Source organism: Podarcis cretensis (genome assembly GCF_951804945.1).
Source record: "Podarcis cretensis genome assembly, chromosome: 3".
NCBI classification, from domain to species: domain Eukaryota; kingdom Metazoa; phylum Chordata; class Lepidosauria; order Squamata; family Lacertidae; genus Podarcis; species Podarcis cretensis.
This window is the reverse complement of record NC_137172.1, coordinates 99199705-99217232: the sequence shown is the minus strand read 5'-3', so window position 1 is coordinate 99217232 and position 17528 is coordinate 99199705. Positions and strand designations below refer to the sequence as shown.

Sequence of the window (17528 nt, the reverse complement as noted above, 5' to 3'; positions counted from 1 at the left end):
GAAGCATAACGCAAACAAACAAAAACCACTCCACCCTAAAATCAAAACTCCAATAATTATAAGGGGCTGGGGTACACTCAACTCCAAAGAAAGAACTACAGGCTTCATTAAGACTTACTCTGAGAAAACTATGTACAGGATTGAAGGATCTTTTTTAAAAAAAAATATCTAGCAGCAAAATTGTTAGACTGGAGTATCTACTGCAATAATTATAAAATCAAGTGTGGGGAAATTTTCTGTTTTAAAGTTGTTTTATTATATTAGATCGGGGGAGGATAATTAGTGAAGTTTTAGCAGCATGGAATAATTGCCCATTTTTTTCAGAAAAATGCAATAGAACACTTGTTCATTATAGAATGAGAAATAAATGTGTTTCCATTTATGAGAAATAATGTATGTTTTTTATGTGTTATGCACAACATGTTTATTAATATATTATTTCAAAACTATAAACTATGTTATCTACATAGATGTGGGCAAATGCATTTTTGGAAAAATTAGAAAACCGCAGGAACTAATAAAATTAAATACCGCATTGCCCCAAATATAAACCATACCCAAATATAAGCCACACCTTTAAAATTGCGGGGGGGGGGGGGGAGAGGAAAAAAGAAAAAATACCCAAATATAAGCAAGCCGTTCCATTTCTTGCTGCTCCTGGCTGCATACTGGGGGGGGGGGGAGCCGCGCTGCATTGCCATTGGCCTTTCCCCTTCCTCGCTCTCTCCCTTCCCGGCCTTGGGGGAAAGGACGGGGAACTATGAATGAGGCGGGCCCACTTCACCGCACTCCTGGCTGCATACCCTAAGGTTGCGAATGTAAGCCAAACTTTAACTTTTCATGGTTGGAATTTGGGGGGAAAGCGAGGCTTATATTCAGGCCAATACGGTAACTGTGGTTTAACGTTTTCTGATTCTCACATTCCAATACAAATAAACATGTACAGAGAGTGACACCTGGGCTAGTTTTAAATAATTTGTGTCAGCATTTGATTATCAAAACATGGATATAAATATTTGAATACCGGATTCTTACAGTCAAAGATTACTGCTACTTGAATTTTTAATAGCTGATTACCATTTAGACCAGGGGTCTGCAACCTTTAAGACAAAAAGAGCCACTTGGACCCGTTTCCAAAGAAAAAAAACCTGGGAGCCGCAAAACTCGTCATTATAAAAATAACTTTTTGTCACTTTTTATTATTTCTTTGTTTGACCCCTCAGAATTACTCCTCCTCATAGAAATAAACGTTAAATTAACAAGTTACCTTTTTGTGTGTGTGTGTTCTTCACGCCCCTTCAAAACAGTGACCAGCGTACATGCCCCTTACAATGTAGCGGGCGGGCGGGCGGGAAGGCGACGTCGGGACGGTGCATGACTAACGCACACACCGCCCCCATGCGACGTCACAGCCAGTACAGCGCCCGCCACAGTGGGGAGTGTCGGGGTGCACAATGCACCTCCTCCCCTTGCTAGTATCCGCCCCGGAGCCGCAGCAAAGGTGTAAAAGAGCCACATGCGGCTCTGGAGCCGTGGGTTGCAGACCCCTGATTTAGACTTTCAAAGTCTGACTTTATTGAACTTTGACTCATCAGACCAATGACTGAAAAAACCAAGAACAGAGAGTCAAGACAATAATAAACTTTGCATGTTGTCTCTGTAAACTCCCAATATAATTCCAGCCGCCCCCCCAAAAATTCACCATTTGATCAATAAAAGTTTATGGGGAATTTCACTTTTCAAAAGGCTTGAATGTTGAGATGGAAGAGAGATATTGAAATACTACCTCATGCGAGAACCACTAAAGCAACATTCCCTTAAATAGATATTGTGCACTGAGCAACAACTTGGTGCTTGAACTAAGTACCTGGCACATTTAACTATTTTTCCTTGGTTGTGTTCCCTCTGTCACCAGTCCCCTGCCCCCTGCCAAGGTGTAACAAATCACCAAGGGCACCATTCTGCCTCTGTCCAGCAGTTGTTTATTACTTGCTGAAATCACTGCTACATTAAAGCTCAGACCCACCCATTCAGGCCAATGGATGTTGTGGCTCTTGAGTACATTTGCTTCGGAAACTATTGACAGAAATTCCCGTAACTGAGATTCCATCAACTCCAGTTATGACATTCGGCTGAAAAGTTCTTGTGCCTTATTGTGATAGTACCAGAGAGTACATACACATCACAATGTGTTAGAATAACAATGGAATCAAGATTCTCTGCTTAAAGACTGTTGTAATGTTGGCTTAGAGACTATGTAAGGATTAGTTTTGCTTAGAATTTCTTTCCTCTAAGTGAAAAATAGATGAAGAGGTGGTGGGAAAGGCTATGACCTAATTAGAACAGCTATCTGGGGAATTTACAACAAGCTCTCAGAATCTATTTTGCACTGAGTTATGTATAAAGGGCAAAGGACATTGACCTGCGGATGCAATTCCTGAGAGGAGGTTTCTAAGAAGAATGTTTAACATTAAGACACAATTTTGTGGAAGATTCTGAATTCAAAGTGTAAAATTGTTGTAGGTATCCATCTGTCTCAAGAGACAATGGAGTGTGCCTCTGAGCATGTAGTGAAACTGTTGTTTTAGCAACACCAAAGTGACCTCCCTGGGGTGCAAGCCTGGGAAGTGCATATGCAGGTCCTGGGCTGCTCAGACAAGGCCCTCTTGAAGTGGTCCAAAGAGATGCAGAACAATATATTTGGCACAAGCTTGGCTGTACAAGTTGCCGGAAGACGTCATAGAGAAGGCACCATCCAACCGTCTTAGGAACTCCACTTTGGATTTGTAAGATACAGTGTCAAAGACACGACTTTAAAATTAAAAACTTATGAAAGTAATGCACATATACAATGCCAGGCAAAGTCTAACAATTTTTTGATGAAATGCTATGGTGCTCAAGATTGTTTTGAGACAAATAATACAGTGTCAGATTCAAAAGATGTGTGTCCTTTAGTTATAAAAGAGGTATTAGGTCGACAATTCCTCTGTCACTTCTCTTAATCCAAGCCAGAGTGACTCCCTTAAAAAAGTAAATTATTACAGCTGTCCATCTGAAAACTATAGACACGCTTGCCAATATTAAATTTTTGATATTGCTCTCTAGTGTCTTAACTAGTTTCTTTTAAATTATTTCCTTCACTGTTTATATCTCATTATCTGTAGCCATTTCTTTTGCTGACAGCTACTGTTATGAGATTAAAATATATATTTAATGTGAATATACCGGTAGTTATTAACCCATTTTTCCCAGCTTATGCTTTTAAAAAACAAACAAAATAATATTCACCAGAAATAAGTGTATTTGACTTAAGTTCATTTTTACTGTATGGATTTTTTACCCGGTTTGTGATTCAGGTTATAGGTGGCTCATGGGTTAGAAGTGAAGACCAGTCTCAAACTCACAGGAGGGATCCTAGGCTAAGGCTTAGTAAGGTGCTTGTTTTCCAATCTTATCATTAATGTCTAGATACCTTAGAAGTGTTAAAAAAATTAGTTGAGCTCAATTACTATAAGCAAACCTTTTAGCGTTTTCCATTAAGAATGAACTCGCATAGACAAAAATATAGGGAGAGAAACGATCAAGTCAAATACAGCTTCATTTTAGTTAATAATGGAGGCGCAACCTGAGCAAGTTACAGAACAATGAACTGTTTTTGCCTTTGACTCATGATCTAAAAGAGCTGCATTTCATGTGCACCACAATATTGCTGTACGCTACTGAAACAATAGGTGCACATCACTGCCATTTCAGTCTACAATGAAGTGGATAGCATATTGCATTTATTGACCATGTTCAAATACTTTTTGGAGACAAATAAAAAATAATAAACCCCGCCTTTATATTTAGCAGTGTAACTTTTGCTAAAGTAAAAAAGGTACCTTCACACAAATACAAGCATGAACTTACCCTCAAAAAGGGTTATGTTAGGCATGTTCAGTAAAAGACGGCATCAAATGATGACAATGAGATGCTGGGCAGATAAATGATATCTGCAACACATCATGGGGGCAAAAGGGAAAGAAGATTTCCAGTTCTTGTATGGCTCCAGATGGTTGTACATTTTACAAAACACAGGTTCAAAAGGCAAAGAGCAGACTGTATCAGCAACCAGGACTGCTCACCCCGCTGTTCCTTGGAACACAACCTCAGGTGAGACCACTTAACTTCCATGCTTGCTTTGGGTCTAATTTCCCAGCCGCTCCTATAGAAAGAAGAACCACTACCTGTAGGCAGGCTGGTCAACAACTCTAGTTAGAGCATTTTGACTGTGCATTCTTGGTCCTGTTGTGTTTTCTGCTTTTTCTTGCCCCTCCCTATACTCACTAACCCCTCCTGTAGTTCACCAGGTCTGTTTCCCTGTTTTCTCTCCTTTGCTTCCTGTAATTTTCCTTTCTCATAACAGACCTGGAGTGACCCTTTACTAGATTGATCAGATATTATTTCAGTTGTATAAAAGCTGCATGTTAGAAGACAGAGCACAGGCAAGAACTAAAAACCACAGCATTGTGGCACGGGTGAAAAACCTGTGGGTTGAGAAAATTGTCTCTTAAAAGTGACAAATCCTTACTTCTAGCAGAACAGCAAAAAATCAGATTTGATTCTCTGTGCAAAGTGAAGTTTCTTTGCCCCTATCCCTTTTAACTACAACATAACTCTTCCACTTAAAACTCCACCCTTCCTAGTTTCAAAGCTTCCTTTCCCGTTTGAAGGATTAACACCTACTGAAAGGGTTCCTTAGAAAGTCTCGCTGCTAGCACCAGAATCTACTGTCCTGACTCTGCTCAACTGTCTTCTGTTCTGCAACCTGCTGTACTCAATGCCAACTCAAAATAACAATTGGGAAACTACGTATTATGGAATCCTATCATAAAAGCATAGTCCCCAAGCATACTGCTGTCAGCAATGTTGCTGTGCAGGGAAAAGGGGAAGGCCGTTAAGATCGCCTATGTATTTATAAAGAAGTGAATAACCACATTAAACCTTAAGACCATTAAATAATGTTTGCAAATACACATTTTGCATAACTCAGTGCCCCAAGGAACTTGGTTTGGAGTTTCTGGCTCCTTACTGAGTGTCAAAAGCACTTTAGAGACATCCACTTTTGAATATACTGTAAGCACCTGATTAAAATTCCTGAGCCTCTTAGGGCCTGTTACAGATCTTCCTCCAAGCAATTATTTGTGCAGGCCATTCATGCACTGAGCAAGTTATTTACCCACATGAGGCTCACGTATGTAGGACCACATTCATGGAGGGAGCTGTTGGCTTACTGTATGTGTAGTTCAGACATAATCTTTCTTCTCTTTTTGGTTCATGTATGCAGTGCTTTTTTCTATTAAAAAATGTTTAGAAGTACTCTTATTTTCCTACTCATATTGAAATAATGCCCCTCAATGAGGCCAAACTTAGATTCACAAAATGTTTAGGGGTATGCGTACCCCTACGTACCCCCAGAAAAAAAGCACTGGTATGTGGATTGCACAAATAAATCCAAAACTGTGATCTGACCCCAAGTGATGATAAGTTCCCATAGAAACTAATGTGATTTTGGAATAAGGAAAGATGACATACAGAAAGAAAGGTAATTTCGGTACCAAGAATTTTGTGGTTATTGGATTTTTTATTTTATTTTTAAATATATATCCCACGATGATATTAAATATTCAAGGTGGTTCACAATAAGAATAAAACCATACAAAAAGTACTGGTAAGTTAACAAAAGGAAACAAGAATGACAACAGTCAACGTAGTCTGAGAGGACAATGAAGCTAAAAGGCAACAGAAGCATAAAACATGTTCAAAATAAAAAAAAATGCTCTGCAATAATACTAAAAATCAAACAGAGTTGGATGCCCCTTGGGGGATTGTTCCAAATCTTGGGTGCCACAACTGAAAAAGCCCTGGCTTAGGTACCTCCCACTGTGTTGCTGATGACGGGCAGACCACAAACACAATGTTATTTTAGCTACAGTTCTTTGTGGTCATTCCTAGAAAGTAGTACTGGATTATTTCTGTGCCCACTAGTAAGATCTATCAAGTTCTCTAACTCAAGAGCCACCCAAAAATAAACGAGTGATTTCTACATCCTCAGGGGATTTCTTAAGTACATTGAAGTATAGAGGTTTGTAAATTATAAGAAAGAACTTGGTCACATGGCAACCTAATGCTATGTTATCCGCATCTGGTTCTTCAGACCCCTGGACTTGGAAAATGCCTGCCCTAGACTATACTATTACTTGCCTCTAACCTTCCTGTGCCCTGACATTTGCATTATAAAAGCCCATTCAGGTTAAACATAAGAAACACCCAGTAATTTGGAGTGTGGTCACTAACAAAGTGAGCTGCATTTGTGTTCCCCGAATACTGTAAAGTCAGTGTTTGGCCAAATGTAGCTCAACTAAAGATGCTATTTACGGAGTACATGGTTGTTGCGACAAAGGAATGGAACCAAGTCTCAGATCCAGCTGAGTAAAGGAAACAGAATACGACCCTCTGTATATTGGGCGTTGTAGACTGCCTTCTCTGAATGCTTCCTAATTCTTGCACTAATATATATGGGGCACCACACAGAAATATCTCAAAGCTAACAAACTTTTTCTTTTGATGTTCTAAGAAAACATGGGTCATAAATATGGAGCATTAATTATTTGATGAGCAGTTTTAACAGACATACTGAAGTACACAGCGTGGGCTTGCCAGCCTGCAAAGCGATGCAAATAAAACAAGGAATGCGCAAATTGAAAGGAGAAATGACTTAAATGGCTGCATTAAGTGCTTAACATTTCTCTTATCTTCTGTCAACTCTAAGTATCTATTCATTATTATAAATATTCAAGATGTTTACTGTACAATGGCATTTTTGTCGAGAAATGGATTCTGAAATAGGAAATGGGAAATGGTTCTCAATGGCACAAAGTGGGCACTCAGCTCATCATTTCCCATATAGGCACCATTTCTTCATGCTCCACCTGAAAGGGGAGTAGGAAATAAGAGGTGGAGAAACTAGAATAACAGTAAGCTTGTTAACTTCCCAGTACTACCTTGAGATGTGTCCACCACAATCCTGAAACTCAAGCAAAGCTCACATCCAGACTGACTAGTCATAGGCCACTGAATACAGAAACATACAGCTCAGAATCCCTCATAAAACATCTATTTGTAATGCACTCTTCCTTGTACATGCATCTTCCAACAAATATAGTAGCATAATTATTGGATGTGTGTGTACTTGGCTTAAAAAGGAAGGCTCAAGCTAACAGATCATACTGGTTTAAATAGAAAGTCTAATTAGGCCCAGGTTAGAGGTTCCTCAAAACCAATACAGACCTATCCCCTTTTCTATAAGTTCAAGACATTAGGGCTGTTTTAACAGCAGCAAGGATGTGGTTTGGTGCTACAAGAACTAGGAAGGGACTTGGGTAAAGCCACTGTACTTAAAACATCCTGCCTTGCTGAATTAGTTGCAAGATTGTCAGGCACTGTTCTGATATCTGAAAAAGTGAAGTTTCTTATTACAAATCTACAGCAGCGAAGCTGACACCATACCTTTTGGCAAACTGCAGAGTTTTATTAGCTGGAATGCCTAAAAATTATCCCTACTTGTCTGGGAAACTTGCCAGGGTGTTAAGTACTTGTCCACAAGGAAATGATACCTTTTTCCCCAGCCCTTCTACCTTTCATGAGTGTTCTCCTTGCTAGCAAATGTGGCTATACAAACTGGGACACAAGCAGAAACAGTTGATGATGAGAGATCTGTGACTCCAGATTACATGAAGTAATAGTTGTGCAATAACTGAAGTTTATCCTGAGGAATACTTTGAATTGTATCTCATTAGGAGAAATGGGCAAATATGTTGATTTTGATTTCTAATTTTTTCAATCTTCAGTTCTCCACATTTCCACATCATGAAAATCTGTCAGCATTTTAGTCGAATTTCTCCTAATGGATATACGTGGTTCTGCCCAATATATACATTTTTGCAAAGCAATTTCCTCTATTAGAATGCATTTTTGTTTTTAAATTTGGTTTATTTTCACTAAAATGCATTTTTATGCATACCTTTCCATTGTAAATGCATTTGTATATGTTATGTACTGAAGTTCTCACCCTGGGCCAGCAGGGGGATACTGTAGATAGTTATGCAAATGAAGGATCGAAAGTGACATTCAGTGATTGGATAGTTTGCATGCAAATGAAGGATCGAAAGTGACGTTCAGTGATTGGGTAGTTTTAGAAAGTTGCTACAGTTACGTTGTTCTGGAGCTCTATATAAGCAGGCTGACTGAGCTCTTCAGTTCAGTTCTGTTCTGGCCTCTGAATAAACAAGAGCTGTTTGAAGAATCGCTGTGTCATCTGATATGTTCGCCCAGAACTTAACAGTATACACATTATTTGACTGGAGAACTACACTACAAAATTCAGAAAAGTGTGAATTTCAAAGGATAGATGTGCTTCAGTTCTTTGTTTTGTTTTGGAAAGCATGGATTAAGGAGGTTCACTTAATCCATCAAATTTCTCCAACATTCCTACTCATTAACCAATCATACAAATCACCTAAATAGCTGTACAGTTACTATGCTTGGTTATCTTATATTCAGCTAAGCTTTTCTTATAATTGCCGCAGACCACACTTCTTGCTCTTTTGGGGCTATTTTCACCCTTTATGGTGATGCGTCTTTCTGTCTACTGATGACGTGATGTGGGCTTTGGTCCATGAAAGCTTATGCAACAACAAATCTGTTGTGCTTATATGACTCCTTACTACCCCACTGGAACTTGAGAATACCAACATCTGTAAAAGCAGCTGTATCCATTTAATTAATACAGTGGTACCTTGGTTCCTGAACAGCTTAGTTCTCGAACAAATCAGCTCCCGAATGCCGCAAACCCAGACGTAAGTGTTCTGGTTTGCAAACGTTTTTCAGAAGCCAAACATCCCAACGCGGCTTCTGCAGCTTCCGATTGAGTACAGAAAGCTCCTGCAGCCAATCAGAAGACATGTCTTGGTTTTCGAACAGTTTTGGGTGTCGAATGGACTCCCGGAACAGATTAAGTTTGAGAACCAAGGTCTTGGCAACCTATGTATTTGTTAAGGTGCCTATCACAAACCGTTACACACTTATACAGGAAAAGTAGTCAGGCTTGTTAAGACAGGCTCCAACTTCGGAAAATTCTGAAGCCCCCCAGGCAGACAGGTAAGGAAAGCTGGTGCCACTGGTTGCCTCTCTTATCCCCATTCATTTGTTGTTAATCTCTGTTTGTCATATCCATTTTAGAAGGTTCTCCCACTCTTAACCCTGAGGGGAAATCACTTGCCAGAAAGAGAGATAAGCAATAGAGAGAGGAAGGCAGGCATTAGCTCCTGTTTCAACTGCATAGTGTCCTCCAGCTTTCTAAGCCTCTCTACAGGGATATTCCAGAATTCTCAACACTCAGCTTATAGGCAGCCATGGTTCATGTGTGTAACCATGGCTCTAAGACCACTGTCACATGCGTCTTGAAAATAATGGCTCTAAGAGCACTGTCACATGTGTCTTGAAAATAATTGGAATCATCACCACCCACTGCATCGACCCGTTCATATTTCCAAGATTCAGAAGTCAATGTCTCCCTCCTCACTTCACCCCCGAACATCTAGTCTGCTTTTCCCATTTGTCTATCCCTGAATTTGTGCCCTTTCGATGCCAACATAGTTGTGAAGTGACCCAGCTGTCCGTTTCCATTAGAATACTTCTACAAATCAAAGCACAGGAAACCCACAATCAGGACAATAGGGCAATAACCCTCTCACACTGAACACCAGTCACTATTCAGAGGCATTCTGCCTGTGATTGCCTATCATATATATCAAGCATATAGCCATTATATAGCAAATTCCTGCATACTTGGTAGCAAATTCCAAATGTATTGTGTGAAGTATTTCCTTATGTCTGTCCTGAATCTTCTAACATTCAGCATCATTGGATGACCCCGGGTTCTACAATAAGAAAAAGAACGCAAAGAGAGAGGGCTTCTTTCTGTCCACTTTCTCCATCCCAAGCATTATTTTATACACCTATATTATGTAAACCAGGGGAGGTGGTGGGTGTGCCAGAACAGTGTCTGGTTGCAGTAATGGACTGAGTGGGTGCCAGCTGTTACCATATATTTAAATCTCTCACCTATTCCATCCCAAAGGAATGGATAACCTTCACTGAGGATTGCTTTTTGCACACATGACAAAATGTTCTCCACACACACCCTGAAATCGTAAGAACTTTATAACCTAGTAAGTGCCTGCTGGCTGAGGCCAATGGATGGCCCATCTAGTTCAGCATCCTGTTTTCACAGCAGCCAACCAGATGCCTGGGGAAAACCCAGAAGCAGAATCTGAACAAAGAAGCACTCTCCCCTTCTGCGGTTTCCAGCATCAGGTATTCAGAAGCATTCTTCTTCCAACAGTGAACACAACCATCATGGTTAGTAGCCACTGATAGCCTTATCCTCCATGAATTTGTCTAAACCTCTTTTGAAGCCACCCAAACTGGTGGCCACCACTGCCTCTTGTGGGAGCAAATTTCATAGTTTAACTGAGTTTGAAGTACTTCCTTTTTGTCTGTCTTGATTCTGTGAAACACTGATTCTGTGTTATTCATTTAAAATGTGAACAAGCCAGCAACATGGGCTAACACACCAAAAACTAACAAATACGACATATATCTTGAACCAACAGACTTCCAAGGCACCCGATGAGGAAGGCCAAATTGCAAGGTTTCACAATGTGCTCCAAAATATGGTCACAATCGGCTTTCATAATTCTCCAGAGTTAAGGAAGATCCACAACTAGGCCATCACCACCAATATCATTATACAATAACAAAAAATCCTGGGAGGACTCCAGAAAGCTTGGTTCATTCCCTGTCTTATTCATGGGGATGCTAGTGCAAATAACCATATAAGAGAGAATATTTTACAAGAAGGAAAGCATGCCATTCATAACACAATCTAAATTTACAAGGCCAACTCCTGTTTTCTTTTTTGTCATTTTAGCCACCCAGGTTCCATCAATAAATTATCTCCATGACGGCTGGCTCCCTGAAGCTTTGTGGACATTCTATATCCATAGCCATGGAAACAGCCCATTTCTAGCTGAATTAGTCATGGACCTCATCCTCCCCAAATATCAACAATGTATTGCTCCCCCCCCCCTTCAGCCATACCAAGCAACAACTGCATACACACAACTTCAGCAACATTTGCATACTGTGGCCCAAACATATATGCATCCATTCTGACAATGATTCATTGTCCTTCTAACTGTAAAGTACCAGTGTTTTCAGTTCTTATCCATTTCATCCTCACCTTGAAGAGCTGAGAACTACTGGACTCAATAGTGGTTTCAATAGTGCTGTTAACAAATTATGAACTAATTTCTTATAGAAGTATTGTATAGCCTAGCCATTAATATAACTCAAGAGCATTGTTAAGGGTCAACATTTAAGCCGTATTTTGTAATTTTCATAATAGAGTACTAGGTAAAAGGTAAAGGTACCCCTGCCCGTACGGGCCAGTCTTGACAGACTCTGGGGTTGTGCGCCCATCTCACTTAAGAGGCCAGGAGCCAGCGCTGTCCGGAGACACTTCCGGGTCACGTGGCCAGCGTGACATCGCTGCTCTGGCGAGCCAGAGCCGCACACGGAAACGCCGTTTACCTTCCCGCTGGTAAGCGGTCCCTATTTATCTACTTGCACCCGGAGGTGCTTTCGAACTAATTCCAATAACTTCTATATCCTAATGCATACCCACCAATTGCGCATATATATATATATATATATATATATATATATATTTGCCTTGTTCTAGGGCATCCCTTCCAACAAAACTCAGTTGCTGAGATTTTCATGTGTGTGTGAGAACACTGTCTTGACTGGGGTCAAACATGATAGGGTTAACACCATAGGCACCACACCAGAGGGCATGCATGCATACTGCAGAGTCTACTCCAGTCCTATCTCTCCACCATTTGGGTGTTCTGACACATCTCACATCTGTACATCTCACCAGGGGTACCAACTTTACTAATACAGTGGAACCTTGGTTCTTGAATGCCTTGACACTCGAACATTTGGTCTCCCAAACGCCAAAAACCTGGAAGTAAGTGTTCCAGATTTTTGAACATTTTTCGGAAGCCGAACATCCGATGCGGTTGTAGGCTATTGTTTCTGGGACACCTGCACCAATTGGAAGCCGTGCCTTGGTTTTCGAACGTTTCAGAAGTTGAACAGACTTTCGGAACAGATTATGTTCGAGAACCAAGGTACCACTGTAGGGAGAAGTGATACTTATTAAAAGAAAACAGTTGACTATTGGTAGTTTTAGCAGGGTGATTTGATAACGTTTTCCACCATCTGGATCACTTTCTCTGTTTTTAGATATTTCTTATCTCACAGAGAGTTAGGAAATCCAGGGCCCTTACTCTCATTTTAAGTCACATTGACACATTTAAGACTTGAGTGCCATGGGATTTGTTTGGGGGGAGGTAGGAGGTGAAAAGGTGAACAGATCCTAATGAAAGCCTTGGGATTAATTAAGAGGAACATATAAGATTTCCACACCTCCTGGCCAAATTCTGGCTTCCTTCCATATTGGCAGGTCATATCTGTCCTGAATTTACCTTTGCACGCTGGAGAGTAGGGTATGAATCATATCTCTTTAGTAAAACCTAGAGGCCAAGCCCTTCTCTGAAAGTGCAGCTTAAAATGGGTATTTCCAAAATGTTTGCAAAGCCCAGATACAGTTGTGAATGAGTTTCCCTGTGAGTGGAAAAACCACATCTCAAATTTAGCTAGCCCAATCTCAATTTAGCTAGCCACATCTCAATTTAGCTAGCCCAATGTGGGCTGGTATGTGGTTGTGTCACTCATTTCAGAATGCCATTTGAGAACGAAGTCTTTCCCCCCACTTTACACTCTGTTTGATTCTATGAACATCTAAATCAGTACTTTTTTTTAGAAAAGGAGGTGCCAGAGCTCACCTCAAACTTCTCCCTTGTTCTCTTAGAATGGCAATGGCACCCACCTGAGAGGTGCCAGAGCTGAGCTCCTGTGAGTTCCGGCTGGGGGGGGGGGGAGCCCTGATCTGTAAGAACCCCCATCACTGCCTTTCAAGCTGAAATCTGGTTAGCAATATCCTTATTAAATAACCTGATTCACTTCACTCCATTAATCAGACAGTTCTGGAATAATACTCTATGGTTATATGGAAGGAAAGAAGGTGAAAATCTGCAAGGAGAAAAGTGAAGTTCCCCAAATCTAGCTGCAAATTAGACTCATTATCCAAGGGCACCTCTCAAACCTTTCTCTTCCCATAGAGAAATGCCTTGGCTAAGGGACTGTCACATATTGTTCAGGGAGTTCCACCCACCAATAGGAAGAATAAATGATGAAGACTCTTAAGAGTCCAGAGAGACTCATTAAGGCCAAGACCACAAAAGAGAGACATCTGCACCACAGGTAAACCCTGAAGATTACCGAATCCTAATTTGAGGAAGACGTCTGATGACCCAAGGGCAGCGTGCTGAACACTCTGGAGAAGTATACAACAGCCCCAGCAACTTTGATATAATAGGTTTGTCTTAATTAGTATTAACCTATATACAATGTTATAATGCAAAGCACTAAAAGGGTATATATATACGACAAAAGAGCTCTTGGTAACCTGGCTGGAGCAATTGTACATATGGATGCATAAGTATACCGAGTTTTCGCATGTCATTTGTAAATCACAAATATAGCATACTAAATGTGGGAAAATATCTACAACATATGTTTCATTACTAGTGATCAATGTATAAATTCTTGGTTTATGAATTGGTTTGAAGAATTAGGAATAAGAAGAAGGGGGGAAGGGGGGGAAGACAGGAAGAGGCAAGTGGGGTGAAGCACTTGCAGCAAGGAGAATATTTTCTCAGGACTGTATCTTGGCCTCAAAACTTAGGCCCAGCACTCTTGTTAAAGCCAATCAATGCTGCCAGACGGACCCCTAAATGGTGAAATTAAGCATTTATACACAAGCCCAGAGATTTAAGCTTCCAAGCCTGTAATGCCCTCATATAGGTGATTTAAACAGGAGGCAAGCAAGCTATGAGTGGAGAGGTTCTTCCCCACCCCCAGAGCTCAGATTCTATGATCTATTTTCAGCATGACTGACATGCCTCGGCAAATCAGCATGAGTGGCGTGCATCAGTGATTTAGTGAACGCTGGGCCTTTAATGTCAGTGAAAGGTCAATAACTGGAATTGAATTCAGGTCGCTATGAATGGTATAACAAGTCTGAAGAAATCGGGCTTTCCTTCATAAGACACAAAGGAATTACCAGACGACGACAACAACACAGCTCAATAGGTTCATAAGCCTGCCTCCCTCAGCTTTAACTGTCAGCCCTGTGCTTATGGTGACTGCCTACTATTTTCTTCCCATTTCATGGAAAGATTCAGATGGTGATCCCAAAGCTAATTACATAGAAAGCAGTCTCCCTTAACTGAGTAGGATTTGCTTCCATTTATTAATGTCTGAAGGTTTAGGGGGTTGACTATAAATAAAGTATCTCCAAATCAGGATGTTGGTTCACACAGCAGTTTATCTCAAATTATTAGTTTAATAAAAGATTTATAAAATAAAATATAAAAAAATTACACAACCATGAGACTCAATACAACATTTCTGAGGTCCAGAATTAAAGTTATGGCTACAGACATTACTGGTTCCAAATTGCTTAGTCAACAAGACTTTGGACACAGGAAAACACAAATGCTCCAAGATTTGATTTTTAACACTGTAATGAGGCACAAGTTGTGCTATCATTACACACACTGCAGTGCTGTGACAACTTCATCATAATGCACTTTATTTAAGAGAACATTGATTTCATGTTTAATTTTATATTCCCACTGGAAATAATTTTTTGATCAAAACTGATTTAGGCAAAACAACATGGGGGGAATGTTACCCATACTCTGCTAAAAATCTTTTTCTGAAGTTCCTAATGCACATGCAATAGTTGTATATATGAACTTGTGCTGGCTATTAAATGCCTTTCTTTCATGTAAGGTGGTGCTGTGGTCTAAACCACAGAGCCTAGGGCTTGCCGATCAGAAGGTCGGCGGTTCGAATCCCCGCGACGGGGTGAGCTCCCGTTGTTTTGTCCCAGCTCCTGCCCACCTAGCAGTTCGAAAGCACGTCAAAGTACAAGTAGATAAATAGGTACCGCTCCGGCGGGAAGGTAAACTGTGTTTTCGTACGCTGCTCTGGTTCACCAGAAGCGGCTTAATCATGCTGGCCACATGACCCAGAAGCTGTCTGTGGACAAACGCCGGTTCCCTCAGCCTATAGAGCGAGATGAGCGCGCAATCCCAGAGTCATCCAAGACTGGACCTATCTGTCAGGGGTACCTTTACCTTTACCTTCATGTAGGAATTCCGTGAGCATCAATGACAACTAAGAATGTCAGTAGTATTTCAGCATATGACCCATTTCTAATATATCAATACATGACTCTTACCACTGTATTGGGAATTTTTTAATGTTTTACAATCTTTTATATATGCAGTAAGCTACCCAGAGTGACTGGGGAAACCCAGCCAGATGGGCAGGGTATAACAAAATATTATTATTATTATTATTATTATTATTATTATTAGGCTCAAGGCTCCCAGCACTAGGTGCAAGGGCTATTTCTCAGGGCCAGGTCAAAAGTGTGAGCAACTATACCCAAATATTTCAGCTACGGTCTCTGGGGCTAATGGCTTGAGATGGAACCTAAAGTGTCGCAAGAAAAAGATGCTTGTTGGGCAAAGGCAGAAGGTTAGGCTCCTAGTTATTTATACAAAGCATGGCTTATCCAGAGGCTTCATGCTAACTTGCCAGTTGCAAGGATGATGTTGCCCATTCCCATTCCTTTCTGTGCTTCATGAGCAGTCAGGAGGCCACAACACAAGAGCAACCCTGCTAGATCAGGGGAGTGGCCCATCAAGTCCAATATCCTGTTCTCACAGGGGCCAACTGGATTGCTGTAGGAAGCAGAATTACTGTGCAAAAAGCCTATTTGGAGCAGGAAGGTGAAGAGTCTCTTCCTGGAATTATCAAGAGCTCTTTGCAACAGCTAGGAGGGGCTGCAATGGGTCCCCCCCCCCCCTTCTAGTGAAGAGGCAAGCCAAGCATAGCTGTGCTCTTTCCTTATACTGAATGTCACTGCAGCCATTGCAGAACAACTGGCTGTATGATTCCTTCACTATGTACCCAAGAAACAATTCCCCAGTAGAGGTTAAAATGTTGTCACTGACCATCTCTTGAAAGCATTGGCAGTGGTCTGGTGAAATCAGCTACTGCAGTTGGAGTGTGCTTGAATTGTGCTAAATTGCATCTGGAGTGTACTTGAAAAGCCATGACATATGTATTGAACGGTGTACAGTATTCTACACAGTGTATTCTTTTAGACACTTCATTACTCGAGAAGTTTCATAAGTCCGCATGATTTCAAATGCTAGATATTATGTCCTGAGTACTAATGTTAAGCTCTCATTATGAGATTAAATCACAAATAATGGATAAAATGAAGAAATTGCCTTCTCTCTATGCTGTCGAAGGGGCGCCTGTGCATTGTTTAGCCAAGTCAGTTTGTGAAACATGCACTCAGGAAATGCGGTGTGCTTCCATTTGTTTGCCACACAGGGCCCTGTGAATAATTGATGCAGAGTTGAAATCCCCCAATTTGGGAACGCCACACCCATTTCCTGGCACACTTCATTCAAATGGCATATCAGACTGATGTTAACTGTCATAATGTGCATTTGGGAAAAGGGAACAGCGTGCTTTATTTCATCTAGCTCCCATTTCAGAAGAAAGAACTAATGCAACCCAAGCGGAGTCCTGCAAGTAGACCTCCGTTATTCACATTGTAAGACTAAACTACAAGCCATTTTCGGATTCCAGCACTAAACGCTGTAGCTATTTCCCTCAGCCTTCTTTTCCATTTGCCGATGTTTGAGCCTGCTACCTCTCCAAACCTGAACCTTTCTCCTAGAATCACACTGTGGGCATGTTGCTAAACTATTCAGAGCATTCATATTCACTGTTTGGGTATACAAAACACAAGTAATATTAAATATTCCACAAGCCTCCACCCAGGATGTAGAGAATGATATGTCATGCTGAATTGTACAGCTCTCTTATTTTATACACAGACACTAATATGTATCTCAAACACACACACACACACACACACACACACACAATGTTATCTTAATTAGCATTGTTATCATTATTATTAGTAAGCTGTAAATCACAGAGAATTATTAATGCAGGCAGGTCTGAAGCCTCTTGTGTAATTTTTTTCTCCAGCTAACACTGTCGGAGAATGCAAATTAGTTGGGAAACTCTGGTCATTTCAACACGAGAATGTTTCAGAATCCTTGTCCAGTATCACCAAAAATAGCAACCCCCTTTAACTAGGTTTTGACTAATAATAATAATAATAATAATAATTTATT

The 17528-nt window shown here is 40.7% G+C and overlaps 1 protein-coding gene across 16 annotated transcripts in view; it reads right to left on the bottom strand.

Moving 5' to 3' along the window:
• Nucleotides 1-17528, bottom strand: part of MYT1L (myelin transcription factor 1 like) — a 289214-nt gene that overhangs the window by 219744 nt on the left and 51942 nt on the right. The window lies entirely within an intron of this gene.